The sequence below is a fragment of the Urocampus carinirostris genome, chromosome 5 (genome assembly GCF_059441175.1).
Source record: "Urocampus carinirostris isolate Australia breed hairy pipefish chromosome 5, RoL_Ucar_1.0, whole genome shotgun sequence".
NCBI lineage: Eukaryota > Metazoa > Chordata > Actinopteri > Syngnathiformes > Syngnathidae > Urocampus > Urocampus carinirostris.
Window position 1 is genome coordinate 24168534 of NC_142353.1, and position 16584 is coordinate 24185117.

The window sequence follows — 16584 nt, forward strand, 5'->3', positions numbered from 1 at the left end:
GCATGAAATCCTCTTGATTCGACGAAGCACTCACATTTTCCTCTCTTCTTTGCACTTTTTTTTGCACACATTTGCAGATGTATGAAATGAAATGAAATGATCTGCATTTATATAGCGCTTTTTAAGTCAATGACTTCCCAAAGCGCTTTACAATGTGCTCCACATTTCCCAATAGCGGCCTTGCAGCCATGTAAGGCGCTGACCTGCTTATTGGGGGTATTAGGGGTTCAGTGTCTTACCCAAGGACACTTCGACATGTAACACGGACGAGTCGGGATTCGAACTGGGATCCCTTGATCCCAAGACGAGCGCTCTACCTCCTGAGCTACTGCCGCCCCTATAGCATACATTTTTATGAATTTTTGTTTAGTGTTAAGTTATTTGACAACAACTTGTATTTTTATTCTTTTATGTTATAGGAAATCTTTTTTTTAGTCACTATTTTTCTTCTTCCTTTTTTGAATCAAGAGAAGGAAAATAAACAAGTTTTTTTATTTTTTTTTCCAAAAAACAGATTAATCAAAAACACTATCGACAGATTCATTGTTTGTTAAAATAAACATTAGTCGCAGCCCTAGACAAAATACCCAACAAAACACATGACAAAATAATTGACGTACTACAAGATGTAATACACGACAATTTGCATGAAATACACGACGAAATACACAACGAAATACAGACACAATACACAACGTAATACACAACAAAATGCATGCGACAATGACGCGACAAAAACATGACAAAATAAATATCAAAATAAATAAATGACAAAATGCATGAATAAATGAATGCATTGCATTTATGCTATATATTTAGAAATTACCTGGTTTGTTTAAGTGGTAATGTTTTTATATGACATGTATTATATCTCGATATGGTAGGATCGACCCTTTATGTTTCTTTTCCTTTTTCTCTAACTTCATGCATTCACATTATCCAAATTTTTGTAGTACGTTGATGTGCTGGCCTTGCACACTCTGTACCACATATCCGTCCGTGCCTTTTACTGCACTTAGTGTCTGAAATTAACTATTTCTAATAAATCAGGATAACTTGATAATGGGTAACAGACTGTACTGGATGTACCAGAGGTTTTGATTTCATTGTGTGCAATTTACAACCGCGGCGCAAATGGAAATGCTAAATTGGCTGAGCCTCTTCTGTAGTCTTAAAAAATAGTCCCGCGCTAATGTCATCATTGGGTGTTAACACACTTGGCTTTGCAATAGGCCATTAAAGTCTATGAAGGGAGTGCATATTGAAAAGGAACATTCGTTCTGTTCATCTGCACCATGGCTCCTTGCTATGTTAAACGCTGCCTCCGTCTCCTCTCGCTGGCGCTTTGATTTAAGAAGCTAATGTACTGGAAGCATCTTAGGGCTTCTGATTGTCTCGAGCTCATTTCCAAGTGTTAAAAATCCTACCATTTTATTACTGAAAAGCATTTCATTTGGCTTTATCTTAAAAAAATCATCCAGCATACTACTTTGCAATGCGTTTGGTGTACCGCATTTATCCATCTACAGTAATCCCCTGTTTTTTGTGGCGGTTGCATTCCAAAAACATCCCACGATAATCAAAAAAAGTAGAAACCTTTATCTGTTTAATTATTACTCAAGAACCAACCCAATTTCGGGCCAATATTTGTTTAACAGATACATAAACAGTTTTTTTTTTTTTTTACAAATACATTTTCTACACAATAATCTTGCCGGTTTATTGCACAATCGTATGGATTAAGGACAACATCCTCTTTAGTTTACATGGTACTTTGCCTCCATCAAGTACACTTAATGGAAAACCGCATTTACCTATCGGTTCTGTCCGACAGAAATCATATATTTTTCCATTATAAAACATTTTTCATAAAGTGTCAGGCAGGGAGCCACTTGAGAGCGCCAAATAGCCACATGTGGCTCCAGAGCAAGTTGGTTCGAGAAGTCCAGATTTGTTAGCGATAGAAAGCATTTCCTTTTACTCTGTGTTTTGCGACATTTTGTTGGCATTATGGCTTTCAAAGTAACTGGAAAATTTAAAAAATTTCCGCCTACATAATCTAGGTTCATCAAGCTGTTTGTACAACTCGGAGCACAAAGTCATTTACTTGCAGGCAGAAAAGCAGAAAAGGTGCAGGGAAACTGTTTTGTATATCATCATATAGAACACAATGCATGGTGAAAATCCATGAAATAGCAAAAATCGCAATAAGTAAACCACGATGAGTTTGAGCCCATGCTCACATGTTGACGAATACGCTGTAATTTATTTTGGCGGGGCTACCTATTGATCGGGGGCTTGCTCAGAGTCATACATATATGTGTCCACTGGTGGGCTTACCAATTGCCATCCGTCAGCGTCTGACTCTTTGAGAACACCATGGGAGTGTGAACAGGTAATATTCTCTACATACTCTTCAGAACTCGCCACACATATTAACATTCAAACGTTCTGTAAAAACAATGTTTTTTGAAGCAGGATATTTTTTCTTAATCGACTTGACTGCCATTCTTTCACCTCAGCCGTCAAATGTTGTGTGTGTGAGAGCAAAAGATAATGACAACTCCTTGGTTAGTGTTTCTGATCCAAACAGGATCATATCCCATTGATTTTATGCAGATGATCACCTTTCTGTGTACGCAAGCCTGGTGGCGGTGGTAATTTACAGAAGAAAATCAATTACCCTTCTCGTCAGCAGGAGTAATTGTTTATTATTTTCCCATTAGACTGTGTTGATCAATGTTATGGAAAGATTGCCCATGAATACTATCAACATAAATAGATTTTCCTACAACATTAGTACTAGTTTGCCTTTAATGGCTTATGCAATGTCAGGCCAATGCCACTGTGTTGGAGCCGGTAACCACCAACAATGCGTGTGAGCTTGCATGCGTGTACCCGTGAGTGGCTTAATCTTTCACATTACATGGCGAGGTGTCAATCAGTACAGAGCAGAGACACTCAAAAATTAAATCAAATTGACGTTATTTGAAAAGTGTGTCTCAAATTGGCACGTTGTTGGATTGATCAGCAGTGTTGGCTGTGTTGGTGAAAACAAGTAAACAGTTACAGTTACTGGTGACTTCATTTAAAAAGTAATTCAAATACCTCCTATGATTAGTGACCACAAAAAGGTGTGTGTTACTCTGAAAGTAACTATCTCACAATAATTATCGTTTATACTCGCATAGAAAAGTAAACGTATTTTTACTATAAATTCTTTACTCATGTTTGCCACATTTATTTCCAGTTAGTTGTTTTTTAGTATTGTATTTCATAGCTGGAAATTTGACTTGGGTGCGAGTATATACGGTAGGGAGAATATCAATATGAGGTAAAATTCAGCATCCTTGTACATTTTACTTGAGACGGCACCACTATAACTGTATTCAGTTGTATTTTGTAGGTAAATATAAACTCCATTCAGGGATTGTGTTTACTGGAGTGAAGGATTTATGTGACAATGCAAGTGAAGCAAGAGTCGTCAACAATCATTATTGATAAACTGTATTTATAAAACAGGGGAGTAACGTAGAAATGCATGAAGTCGTAATAACAATGGCATTACAAAATATTCTTAATAATGTATTACAGTGCTTGTTACCTTTGCAACACGTTAGTCCCAACACTGATGATCAGTAGCCAAGAAGTAGTATTTATTTTCCCCAAAATTGCTGACACCTTACCTGCCCTATTCGAGGAGCATTTGGAAGGAGCCAATCCTGACACCCTTTTTTTTGTAATCAAAATAAGACGTTTAATAAAATAGAATAGAATAGAATAGAATTGTCTTTATTCTCATTGATAACGATGTTGACTGCAACAACCTTAGGCATGGCACTCCAGGGTAAAACATGTAAATAAGAACTTGAAGACAAAAAGACAAAGGACTCTTAGGATAAATTGGCAAGAAAAATAATTGTAACATAGTGCTTAGAGACTGGCCTAAATTATAATAATAGTGCCATGACATAAATAGTCCATTTTAACAAAAGTGCAATGAAAATAAATGCATTAACATTTAGCAGCAGTCATTTAGAAAACTCAAGATAATCCCAAAAGTATATATACATTTTTCGCAACAGTTTTGTGCAATAGCATATTTTTTCAGTTTTATTTAGCAACAACAAAATGAAAAAAAAATGACAACGATGTAAAATTGGCATTCTATAATTCGTTTAAAGTATTATTTATACATTTTACGAAAAAAAAAAAATCCATAATAAGAGGTAATAGTTATTCCATTACAAATATTTTATTTCACTCTCGGTAAATTATAATATAAAAGAGTGCTATTTAAAACACCTGCAAAGGATATTACGTAGGACGAACTGTTGCATCATTGTCACTATCGGCCAATCACGTTGGTGTCCTTTGATTTTCAGACCCTTGAGGGAAGCTCGGATTTTTCAACATAGGAGATTTAATGAAAATAATGGGTTCAAGGGAGGGCCTTTATAACAGGTTGGAATCTCTTATCTGAAGTTTCACTCTCCCGTTCTTGCAAGTTCAAATTCCAATGATGTTTTCTCTTCTTATTTCGATTGTCCAATAAACTATAAACTTATAACTTCTTTTACTTGGAAAAATTGTAGAAAATTAACTTTAAAATGAGAAAAAAAAAAAAAACATCCAGTAGAGGAACTAAATATGTTTGACTTCAACCTTGTTTTACTTAAATTACAGAATTTTTCGAACAAGCGCAGATCAGGAGTAGCTTAGATCATCATAGGCTGGTCATGTACGTGTTGTCGAAAATAGAAGTCACGAGAAATTTATCGGTCAGTTTGGTCAGTGAAGTACTGTACATTGAATAACTTGAACCTGAATTATAACAGGCACTATATAGAAATAATGTTGTATCAATTTTATTTATCGTCCAACACACAACCACTTTTGTTGGTCTGGATTGGTCACCACAGGTCTCAGCGAACTGCATTTTTTCTTTTTTCAATGTATCACAAATAGTCCCTGATAGATAGCCTCCAAGGCTCTGTCTACAGACTTTCTCCCTATTGAGGTACAGATTGATCTAGACACAAACTAATCGCTATAGCTCACTGAAGTAATTGTCCTGGCCGGGATCACAGAGCTAGCAGCCAATCGAATGGTCCGGATCGATGTTCTGATCGGGTGAGATTGGGAGACCTTAGTATGGATGCGGAGGAAGGAGGGAGGGATGCTTTGTAATGTGCCCAATCAATGTGGTTCTTTCTCGATGTGTGCTAAACCCCCTGCTATATAACAGTTTTCCCATGTTGCTGTTGCACCAGAAATGTTATTCCTTTTTTCGTTTTAACAAGATTCTAAAGGTTTAACAGCTTTTTTTGTTTCAACGGGAAACCAATCCAAAAATCTGTCATTTAAAAAAGTGTCATTGGTAAACCAATTGTTGCATGTAATTATGTGAGTAAAGCAGGGGTGGCAATTTAACGCAGTGACACACCATTTAGTAATAACAGTAGGATTTCAAAATTGTATTAATAACGCGTTACGGTACTTGTTACAGAGGAATTTAATTGTGTTTCAATAACACGTTATTTTGTAACGTGTTAGTCCCAACACTGGTTGCAATGTTTTGGGAAAGGGGTTTGAATACGGGTTAAGTTAAAGGTTTTTCCCTCATTTCAAATTGTGTATGCCGTATGAAAATGTGTAAATGAAAAAAATAAAAATAAAATTACCACAAAAAATCCTCCTTCTTTTGTTAGATATTCTTTTGTAGATTGCTACCATTGTCGTGGTACGAATGTTATCCTATAATAAACAACACAAAATTTCCAGAGAGTGGGGAACAAACAAGGAAATCTGCTGAAACAATTGTTTGTGTTGTTTATGAGGTAAATCAAACACATCTTTATACAGCAATTATCTTTTTTTTTATTCTACATAGTCTGTGTTGCTGTGAGTATAAAAGTGCTGCATTGTTTTTTAAATCACTGTCGCTATCAGTTAATCATGTCGCTGTTATTTGATCACCACACCCCTTAGGGCCGACCTGTCATTCATGAGCTTGAAGAGGAGGTTTAGGGGTTGCAGAAACAGAGAATGGAATTCTCTTATCCAAAGGCCCCTCTCCCTGTTTCTCTAAAATCCATTGATGTCTTCTCTCCTTATTTTGAGGATCTACTAAAGTTTAAACTTAACAGTTTCCCCAGTTTTGCAAGCGCCCTTTTCTACACACAACTGTTTCAGTCAACAAGGTGCAATATCATACATTCCACTTTAAAACGTTACAGGGAAGTGTAAATATGGGAACAATGGACATTGTAAATGCTCAAAGAGTACACAGGGGCGCTTAGTTCAGCAATAGGAACAGCTTTCCACCCTGGCGAACCTGTTTAGCCTATTTCGAAGAGCAGGTTTTGGGAATATATCACGGCACGATCGTGTACGCAACCCTTCGCCTCTGCGTTCTTGCCTTTGCCCGCTCTTCATCCCGCTTAAGCCCGACGGTGCTCGTCCCGCTTTGAAGAGGTCGGCCAAACAGAAAGATGAGCTCAGTTCCGGAGCGCCGGCCTTGCCTTTCAAACGATCCCTTCTGAGCTCTCTCTCCAATCCCCCCATCCTTCCTTTTCTTTTCCTCCTTTTTCCTCTTTCCCGTCCTATTTCGCCCGCTCTGCGGTTTGTTGATTGGGTGTCTGAGTGCTTGTGGCAGCTGTGTGTTGTGTGTAATAGAGCAGAGAGGCTAGTCTGAATGCAGCGAGGGGGAGAATTTGTTTATGTGAGAGATGCATAGATGGAGATGGGTCTCTGGGTGCCGCCGCCTCCCCCTTCGCTTCTTTCCTGCTGTCAGGCCACATTCGGGCCCTGACAGGAGATCTGAGATGGCCAAATATGCCAGACGCACAACCCAAATCCCAGAGCTGCACCCTCAAATGGTCAAACCTGTGTGTGTTTATTCAGATTTGACAGAACGCTTCTGCGTGAAGGTGTGTGGATGTTGGTCTGCGATGGCTCCACGAGAGGTTCCAAGGTCCATTACCAATGAGCGATAGAAAGCTATTCGCTTTTATTCGCGTCTCTCTCTCTCTCTCTCTCTTATTCTCTCTCTCTCTCTTTCTCTCTTTCCTTCTGTCGCTCTCACACTCTCTATTTCTTTCTGTCTGTCTATCCATCGCTCTCTGTCACTCACCCATTTTTACCGATATGTTAAGTCTGTTCAGTGGGCCGAGACTCCATCCAGTTTCTGTCCCAGGAGCTCCAGGATGCATGTCCAGCTCAAAACATCTCATTTAGCAGTTCTCATTCCCCTGCACAAAGATTTGAATGTTCGCACTTTGTCCGAGTTAGCTCTGTCACTTCGATCTGGCGTCTTCTTTGTCTTTGTGACACGGTGGACATGCAGAAACAGGACTGCTAAAGCGCTTCAATGGAGCGACCTTGTTTGTGTTGGTGTGGCGGTGCAGAAAGGAGACTACCTGCAAGGTGATTTGCATATTGGTCACAAAAAATATGAATTTTATTCCCTTAACTCGAAATAAAATATAGTTGGTTTGTTACAAAAAAAATAATCTTTTTCCTTTTATGTTACTTTTGACTATTTTTTTGATAAGAAAACATTCGTGCACATCTATTAGAATGGTTTGGGTAGTGATGTCATGTTTTTATTTGTATTTATTATGTTCAGTGTGGGCCACATTACTTTAAAAAAATAATTCCTTATAGTTACTGATTACTTCTTCCATAAAGTAACTGAGTTAGTAACTGAATTACTCTATAGTAAAAGTGACTCGTTACCATTACCGGTAACTATTTCAGTTACTTTGAAAAATAAGTTGTATGTCAAAGTATTTGGAACTTTCAGATCAGTATTCAAATCAGTTGCCTAGAGAAGAACAGACAGATAGTTGTGTTAAAGAACTTTGTAATATTCATTGCACCAGATTTATCCTATACAGTGGAACCTCGGTTTTCGAACGCCTCTCAGTTCGAACAAATCGGTTCTCGACCCAAAATGTAGAGAAATTCTTGCTTCGCTTTTCATTCAAAAAATCGGAGTTCAAACGCCGGTACGCTAGGGGCGATGCTGAGCGGCGTGCGGGTGTAGATTGCCCCCACCCCTCGTGAAGAACTGTTGTCACGTGAGCGCGCACTCCTTATTGCTTTTATTTTAAATATCGGTGAACGGAGTGTTTTAACCCCTAATCATGCCTCGGAAGAAGTTGCTACAGGTGAAAAAAGAAGAGTAGTGCGTACAACTATTGCATTTAAGAAAGAAATAATAGCAAAATATGAAGATGTGCGAGTTTCCCTTCTTTCGAGGGAATTGAGCATGGCTTCTGCAGACCCTCACAAAGGTAAGAAATCCTATTCATAATTATTTTCTTTATCCTTTAACCGCTCACCACTTTTTGTGGAGACCCGGGTGCTAAATGACGTGTAAACGACCTGATTTTTTTATTTTTACACGTTCATGTTAGCGTAATTTTGAGCAGCAGCCTTTTTGAGCAGATCTGCTTTTGTAACAAGGGATATTTAGCAGAAAAAAACGGCTCACAAGAGGGCGTTTACAAAATGTTGGAATCTCTTATCTGAGGTTTGGCTTCACTCCCGGTTCTCCTTGCAAGTTCAGTATCGATGTCTTCTCTGCCCATTTTGAGTGTCTACTACACCTTAAATGTTTCACCACCACAACATTTTTTCGTTTTGTACTTTAAACTAAATAACAAATCATTTACGAAAAGGTGACTGCTTATCACGTCGGTCTCATTGTTCAGGAGTCCTGGGTTATGTAGTTTTGTACGAGATCTTTCATTATAATCATCTCTAATTTAATATGTTACACAATTTTAATTTAGCTTTTATTTTGTTTCATTGAGTCTGTGGCCTGCGACGGGCTGCTAACCAGTTCAGGGTGTCCCCTGCGCACAGCTTGAAGATAACTGGGGATGGGCTCCAGCACCCCGCGATCCTAGTGAGGATATGCAGTGCAGACAATGGATGGATAGTCTGATAGTTTGTGAAAGTACAGTAGATGCAGAATTCTTCTGCATTTTTGCAAAACCTTTCCAAACTTTTATAGGGGCGTGACATATTATTTAGCGCCTTCGAGTAGTAAAAACAAAAACTTTATTTTTTCCAAAAACAATATTGATATAAATAACAAGCAAAAATATAAATGCCCAGGTTGAGATATTTGTAATTATTTGACACAAAATGAGGCTCAGGTAGAGGGAGCTGACATCGTCCGCCATCTTGCTGCTATGGGTACAAACAGAAACCAAAAACCTTGTAAAAGGCTTAGCAAAAAAAGAAGAATTAAACTGGTTTAGTCACTTTGTTTTTAGTCTTATTTGTGCTTTTTAGCACTCATTTTTGATTGCATAATACACTGAATTCAATTTTCCCTTCAAAAAAAAATAATATATAAGTGAACATATAGTGCATTGTTTAAAAATGCTGTCTGGAATTCGAAAAATGGTTCTTCTCTGTTGCCACCTCCTGGCTTAAAGTGATAGTCACAGCTCATCCTTAAAGTATGCGTATTTTTTCGATGTGCTTGGATGAACTCTTCCTTTTTCATCTTTTTTGTTGGTTTGGATCTGAGTTTGAACTGTCTTGAAAAACAGAATTTTCACAATTTTCATGCTACACTAAAAAAACTGTGACAACGAGCATTAAATCACTCTCCACATAAAGCACATGGGCGCGGTACATTTTTTTTTGTAAAGGCTCTTTGAACTTAATTGGGCATTGTTAACACATAATTTTTAGAGAACATGTTATACTTTTAAGGACTCCTCAAATGACGCACCCCACCTTTTTCATGTTGTACTACTTGTGACTTTAAAATGTGGTCTATGAAAGTCCGTACACCCTCTTTGCCTGTCACATTTGTTTACAGTTCTTCCCTTTGCATCATGTCAATTAATCCTTATTTCCCTTTACGCTGGCCTGAGTGCTAAAAATTACTTACAGCAACGGAAGGGCACAAAAACAAACACAAATGCCAGATTCAAAGCACTCGATAGGCTGTTGCTCCTCCGCTTTACGCCATTACATTCCAGCTGGGTAATGAATGCTCTCTCGTGCAAAGTCGAGTGTTGCTGCTTTTTAATTCAGCCTGAATAGTGAATGTTTGCGCCTACTCTCTTTTCTGCTTGCATTTGACTGGAAGACGCTTTAATGAAGGTAGCCTCACCGGGGTAACCGTGGAGTAAACGTCCACCCTCGCCCCTCACCAGAAGGCAGCATCCATCAATCCATTTAGAGGAGCTTGACAAAATGAGCTGCTTTTGTGCTATAGTCGTCCTAATTGGCCCAGGAAGGAAAACAGGCTTTTGACACAAACGTAGGCAACGCGTTCACTTAGCGGCACTCGTCTCTTTGCAGGCCCTTCATGCCAAATAGGTTTTAATTCATAAGCGGGGAATTGGCGCTGCCTTTACTGCTCTGTTTTCCTTTACCGATTGCTCTTACAAGATTTCTTGCTTTATTTATTGCCTGTAAGCAACGTTTTTGAACCGTTCATGGGTTTTCCAATTAACTCTGAAAACGGTTGCCAAAATTCGCGACAACCGTTTTTAAAAACACAAAAGCGACACCTTTGCTTTCTTGGATATTTTACTTTGTAACGATTTAAATTGTCTTTATTGTCATTGGTTGCAATGAAGTGTTCATTTCTCACAACCGGACCAGATGTGGTACTTCAGGATAAACAGAAATGATAAAAAATGAATACTGTATCGTGACAGATTTTATATTCTAATACTGTGGTACCTCTTTATACAAGCTTAATTTGTTCCAAGATCGCGCTCACAGCTCGAATTGCTGTGTAACTGGCAAATTTCCCCGGTATGAAATAATCAGCGGCAGGGCGACTGGGTGGTTAGCGCGCAGACCCACTGTGCGTGGGTTCAGGGTTCAAGTCCACCTACTGCGCCCTCCCCGTGTGGAGTGTGCATGTTCTCCCCGAGCCTGCGTGGGTTTCTTCTGGGCAGTCCGGTTTCCTCCGACATTCCCAAAAACATGCATGTCAGGTTGTCCCTAGGTGTGAATGAGCGAGTGAGTTGTCCGTCCCTGTGTGCCCTGCGACTGCCTGGCTACCCAGTGTCCTCTGCCCACTGCCCGAAAATGACTGGGATGGCCTCCGGCACCCCTGTGACACGACTGAGGATAAGTGGTACAGATAATGGATAGATAGATGGATGAAACAAAACCTAATTGGTCGGCTCCTGTCCTCCCAAAATTATCCAAGTGAACCCTAAACCCATAAAACATAGCTTATTGATCACTAAAAACATATTCAAATAGTGGTTAAACATAAAAAATACAGTAATAAGATAAACAAAATATCAACGTAATAAAGTGTATTATGAACACTTCCCACCAAGGAAGTTGGCGTTGCTGAGGCTTATGTGTAGTGGAGGAAGAAGTGGGGGAGTTTCAAGGAGGAGTGATGGAGATCAGATACTGTATACCTGATCACTCATATGTCTTCCCCATATATTATATGTTTTTGATCATTTCAATTTGTGTTCGCCATACAAAAAGTTTATACAAAAAAAAAAAAACATTAAAAAAAGACTAATCTCATCTTGCACATTTTAGCTCTAAATCCGAATTGACTAAGTCACTGGTAGCAGGCGATAGATTGCTAATATTTTCATTGTATTCTACAGTCGGTCTTGCTGTGAGTAATTAGTTGCCAGATTTACAGCCCGACTCGTTATTCTGTCTGAAAAATATCAAAGACCTTTTTGACGTTTTTTTTTTACCTCAAACTATCTTAAAGTGTAAGTCAAGTCAAGTTATGATTATTTGTAGTAAAGTCATGTTTATTTGTATAACCCTTACTCACAAAGAGTCTCAAAGGGCTGCACAGACTACAGATTATTGCAAACCACATTCTATTATTACCCTGATCTAAAACCTACAAAAGGGCAAGGAGAAACTCAAAAGGGAAGGGACCGCACATGAGGTAATCCCCCTTTCAGGTTGACTGGCTGCAATGACTTTGCAATAATAAATAATACACAGATATTGTTAACATGAAATATAGGTTATTCATATCCTATAGAATAGAAGTGTGTTTTAAGCCTAGAGTTAAACAGTTCCACTGAGGTTGCAGATCGAATCTCAGGGGGAAGAGCATTCCACAGCACGCTCTTGAACCTGCGGATCTCTTTTTGGCTCTTGGGATCACTAGTAGACCAGCATTTTCTGGGAGCCCTTTATCACAAAAAGTCTCAAAGGGCTGTACAGAGCACAACAACAACAACAACAAAAATATAGTTTTTAAGCTCCAAAGATTGCACAGGTAAAGAAAAATGACAATGAAATGTTGTTTTCATTCACATGTCGATGTATGCTTCATGAAAAAGGACAAATGTGTCTTTTAAAAGTAGGATAACAGGAAAGTTAAAAAAGCACATGCTTTTTATTTTTTATTTTGATAATATAGAGTGCGTGATAAAATTAATTGCATTTTTAATGTCAAAAGATTGGCATGTACAGTTGTGGTCAAGAGTTTACATCCACCTGAGAAGAACACACTGCCATGAGTGAGAATTTTTGGTTGTACTATGATTTGAACTGGGGTCACTGTGGAGAACTATTACTACTGGATCCCCAGTGATACTGATAAAATATGAAAACGCATTCGATTTAATCTCAATTTTGCATCCTTAGTCACGGTACCAGACACAAATATTGATCTTGTTTTGCATTTCCCATGTTACAATAACAATACATTTATCACTGTGAATAGAATAGAATTTTGTGCATCGTAACATGTGAAATGCACAGAGACGTTAACATTCGTCTCTGGTACCATGACTAAAAATAATTTGACGCGATATAACCTACTGAAGAACCCAGAAGGGTTATTTGATTGTGGCTCTCTGGAGAACATTACATTTTTACATACAGGCACTCCTGCAAGCGTCATACTTTTTCTGTTAGAAACGGACCCCGGACCCTCATCAGAGAACGGAAAAAGTATGTAGGGAAAAAGTTTTGAGATGCCTGGTATAAAGCGTCCTCCTGCTCTTCAGAGATGAGCTGGAGATCCTAAATCACTGGGGGAAAAAAACGTTTTTGTTTTTTTTTTTAAATTCGGAGTAGGCTTGTCTACATTCACATTGTACAATAAGCATTGCATCACTTGAAGCTTTCAAAATGTTCTTTTAAAACAAAATCAAAAGCGATGACATTATGTCCTTTGCTTTTCTGACAGAGTAAAATGCTCTTTTTTTAGGAAATAATTTTTAGTTTTGTATATTTCTGTATCTAGATTCAAATGATTTATGTATTTATTTTTAGTGTTTGAACTGATTGATAAGTTATGCTTCTATTTTTATAATGTGTTTTTGTTTTTTGACTTACACTGATTCATTGATGAACTCATATTCTGCACATAAGTTATTTTTTTACAGCACTTTGAGCTGCATTTTGTTGTATGAAAAGTGCTGTACAAATAAATTCTGATTTTAAAACAAAAATTTTTTTACATATTTTTTAAGTGTAAAGAAATTATAAAATTTATTTACACTTGGTGTAACGTGACCTGAGCTGGTACAATGTACTGATACCTTAACATTTTTTTAGCACTTATTAGAACATTTGTACTTTTTCTAAAAATAATACCAGTGAAAATATTACTACTAGTACTACTACTACTACTACTAATAATAATGATAATAATAGTAACAATAATGACATAAGTATCACAAGATTAATGATAACAACATAACTAATAAAAAAGTAATACTAATAATTATATATATATGTCCCTATCGTAACATTTAGCACAAAATGTCATCAGTTAGAAGTTTAAAAGATAAAAAAAACAAACTAATAAAGATTACACAATTTTAAACGCAAAATGTACAGTAACCCCTTGCTGTATTGCGGTTTCGTGAGTTCAAAGATTTTTATCGTGCATAGTGTTTTGCATTCTGTCGCCAACAAACTAAGACATCTGACCTGCTAAACTTGCTCTGGAGGCACATGCCGGTTCCCTGGTGCTTTTTCAAACATCTTTGCTGATGGAAAAATATACGGTTTGCGTAGTACAGAGCTAGAAGGTAAATGCAGGTGAAGGCAGCAAGCTATCATGAAAAGTATAGTACCTTTGATTGTAAAACAAATACTTGAGCCTGTAAATTTGACTTGATCTTAGGTAATACAAAAATAAAAACATAATTAAGCTTTCTACTTCGCTGGTTTTGACCATTGAAAGACATTTTTGGAACGCAACCCCAATGAAAAACGAGGGATTACTGTACTTAACTATACATTTTCCTATGTAATATCCACAGACTTTATCTGTGAACAAGTAAAATGTTATTGTTTATATGAATCATGAACGCCAAACAATTTGTGCAGTATACTGAACTTTAAAATTATCCCTAACTGTCAGATAGTGTAAAACACAACCAGTTCAGAAACGGAACTAAGGGCTGCTTGTAAGTGTCTTTGTTCCCGAACCATTTCAAACCTAAACCGTGTGAGTGTGTTCCCTCCCTTCCCATATTACGTTCAGCCATATTAGTCCCATATTCCACTGCATATGAAATAACCTTGACTATCGACAAAGCAAGGACAATCACCATGTGGGGTAACGTTTTTCAGTTTATGTGCACGCGTGTAAATCAATGACAGTGAATGGGAGGAACCCCAGCGCAAACCCTCATCTTTCATCTTGAATAACCGATATCGTAAACAGAGACCGCTCATCAATCTCACCTGTATTCCCGATACTGAGACGGGAGGCAAGCCTATTTCCCTCTTTCTGCAGACCTGATGACATTTACCAAATTGCCCTATAGGTCTGCGTACGTGCTTGACGTGTTTACGCTCCGCAGCGTTTGCGCTAACTCGGTGCCATCTGTTTTTATAGCTCTCAAATTGTAGATCAATTCACTTGGAGTCGGACAATTCTTCCATTAGGTTTTTTCTTCTTTACTTTGGTTGAAAATTGCTTGGCAGTCTGCTAGTCCCATGCCATCCACCATGGGGCAGTGCAGCAATTAACAGACCTGAGGAGATTTAATAGAAAAGGTAATGAATTGGGAAAAAAACTGTGATGAATTAAAATGAGGCAGGAATTAAAATCCTTGTAATTCAGGGAAAATGTGGGTCTTTATGTCAAATGATAAAATGGTGTTGTAATACAATTTCATGAAGACTAGTAAAAAGATCTGATGCTACAGATTGAAAATGCAAATGCTCAGTTGGAAAAAAAGGAAAGGATGACTTAGAGCAGGGGTCTAAAAATTGTGGATGGCTTGAGGACCCCTCTTTAATATAAAGGGACGGTGCGTATTATTTAACCAGCAGATTTCCCTGTATTATACCTTGCAACAAAAAATGAGTGCTAAAAATCAGAAGTAAGAATACAAAATTAAAATCAGAAAAAAGTTGCATATCCAGCCAAACTATGAACAAATAATCTGAAAAATACGCTAAGGGTAATAAAACCTTAATGAACATTAAACAGAACAATAGTCAAATCAAGTCATGTTTATTTGTATTGCCATTATCCCACAAACTATTATGACACCATCCCCTGATCTATAACCCACTTGAGAGCAAATAATACACAGATATTGTCAACATAAAATATAGGTTATTCATATGCAATAGAATAGAAGAGTTTTTTAAGCATAGATTTTAACATTTTGACTGAGGTTGCAGATCAAATCTCAGGGGGAAGAGTATTCCACAGCACCGGGGCCCGAATGGAGAACGCTCTTGAACCTGCGGATCTCTTCTTGACTCTTGGGATCACTAGTAGACCAGCATTTTCAGAGCAAAGGCTCCGAACCGGAACATAGGGGGAAATTAAATCTGAAAGATATGAGGGAACAAGTCCACGCATGATTTTGTATACTACCAACAGAACCTTAAAATCATATCTTAAGCTAACAGGGAGCCAATGCAGGTTAGCTAAAGTCGGGGTAATGTGATCAAACTTTCTTGTCTTATTCAAAAGCCTCGCTGCAGCATTTTGTACCAGCTGAACGCTCTCGATTTTGGACTTCGGCGGACCGGAGAATAGTGCATTACAGTAATCGAGACAGGAGGTAACAAACACATGAATTTTAATCTCCGCATCCGACTGAGGCAGCATAGGGCGAATTTTAGCAATGGATAAAAGATGGAAGAAAGCTGTTCTAGTCATATTCTTAACGTGTGTTTGAAAGGACTGATCGGGGTCAAATATGACACCTACATTTTTGACTGAGTCACTCTGGGTGATATTACATTTTTCAATGTTCAGAGCAGCTTTTGAGAACAAGTCACGACATTTAGAGGACCAATAACTAACATTTCGGTCTTTTCAGAGTTAAGGCGCAAAAAGTTGAGTGACATCCATTCTTTGATCTCAGTGAGGCAGGCCTCCAAATTTCCACAGTTTAAAGTGGCAGATTCCTCCATCCGAAGATATAGTTTAGTGTCATCTGCGTAGCAATGGAAACTGATATTATACTTGCGAATAATATCACCTTATGGAAGCATATAAATGCTGAAAAGAAGGGGGCCAAGTACTGAACCCTGCGAAACACCACAGGTAACACTAAAGGGCTCAGATGTCATTTCACCATATTTAACACAGTGCGTCCTATCTGAGAGGTA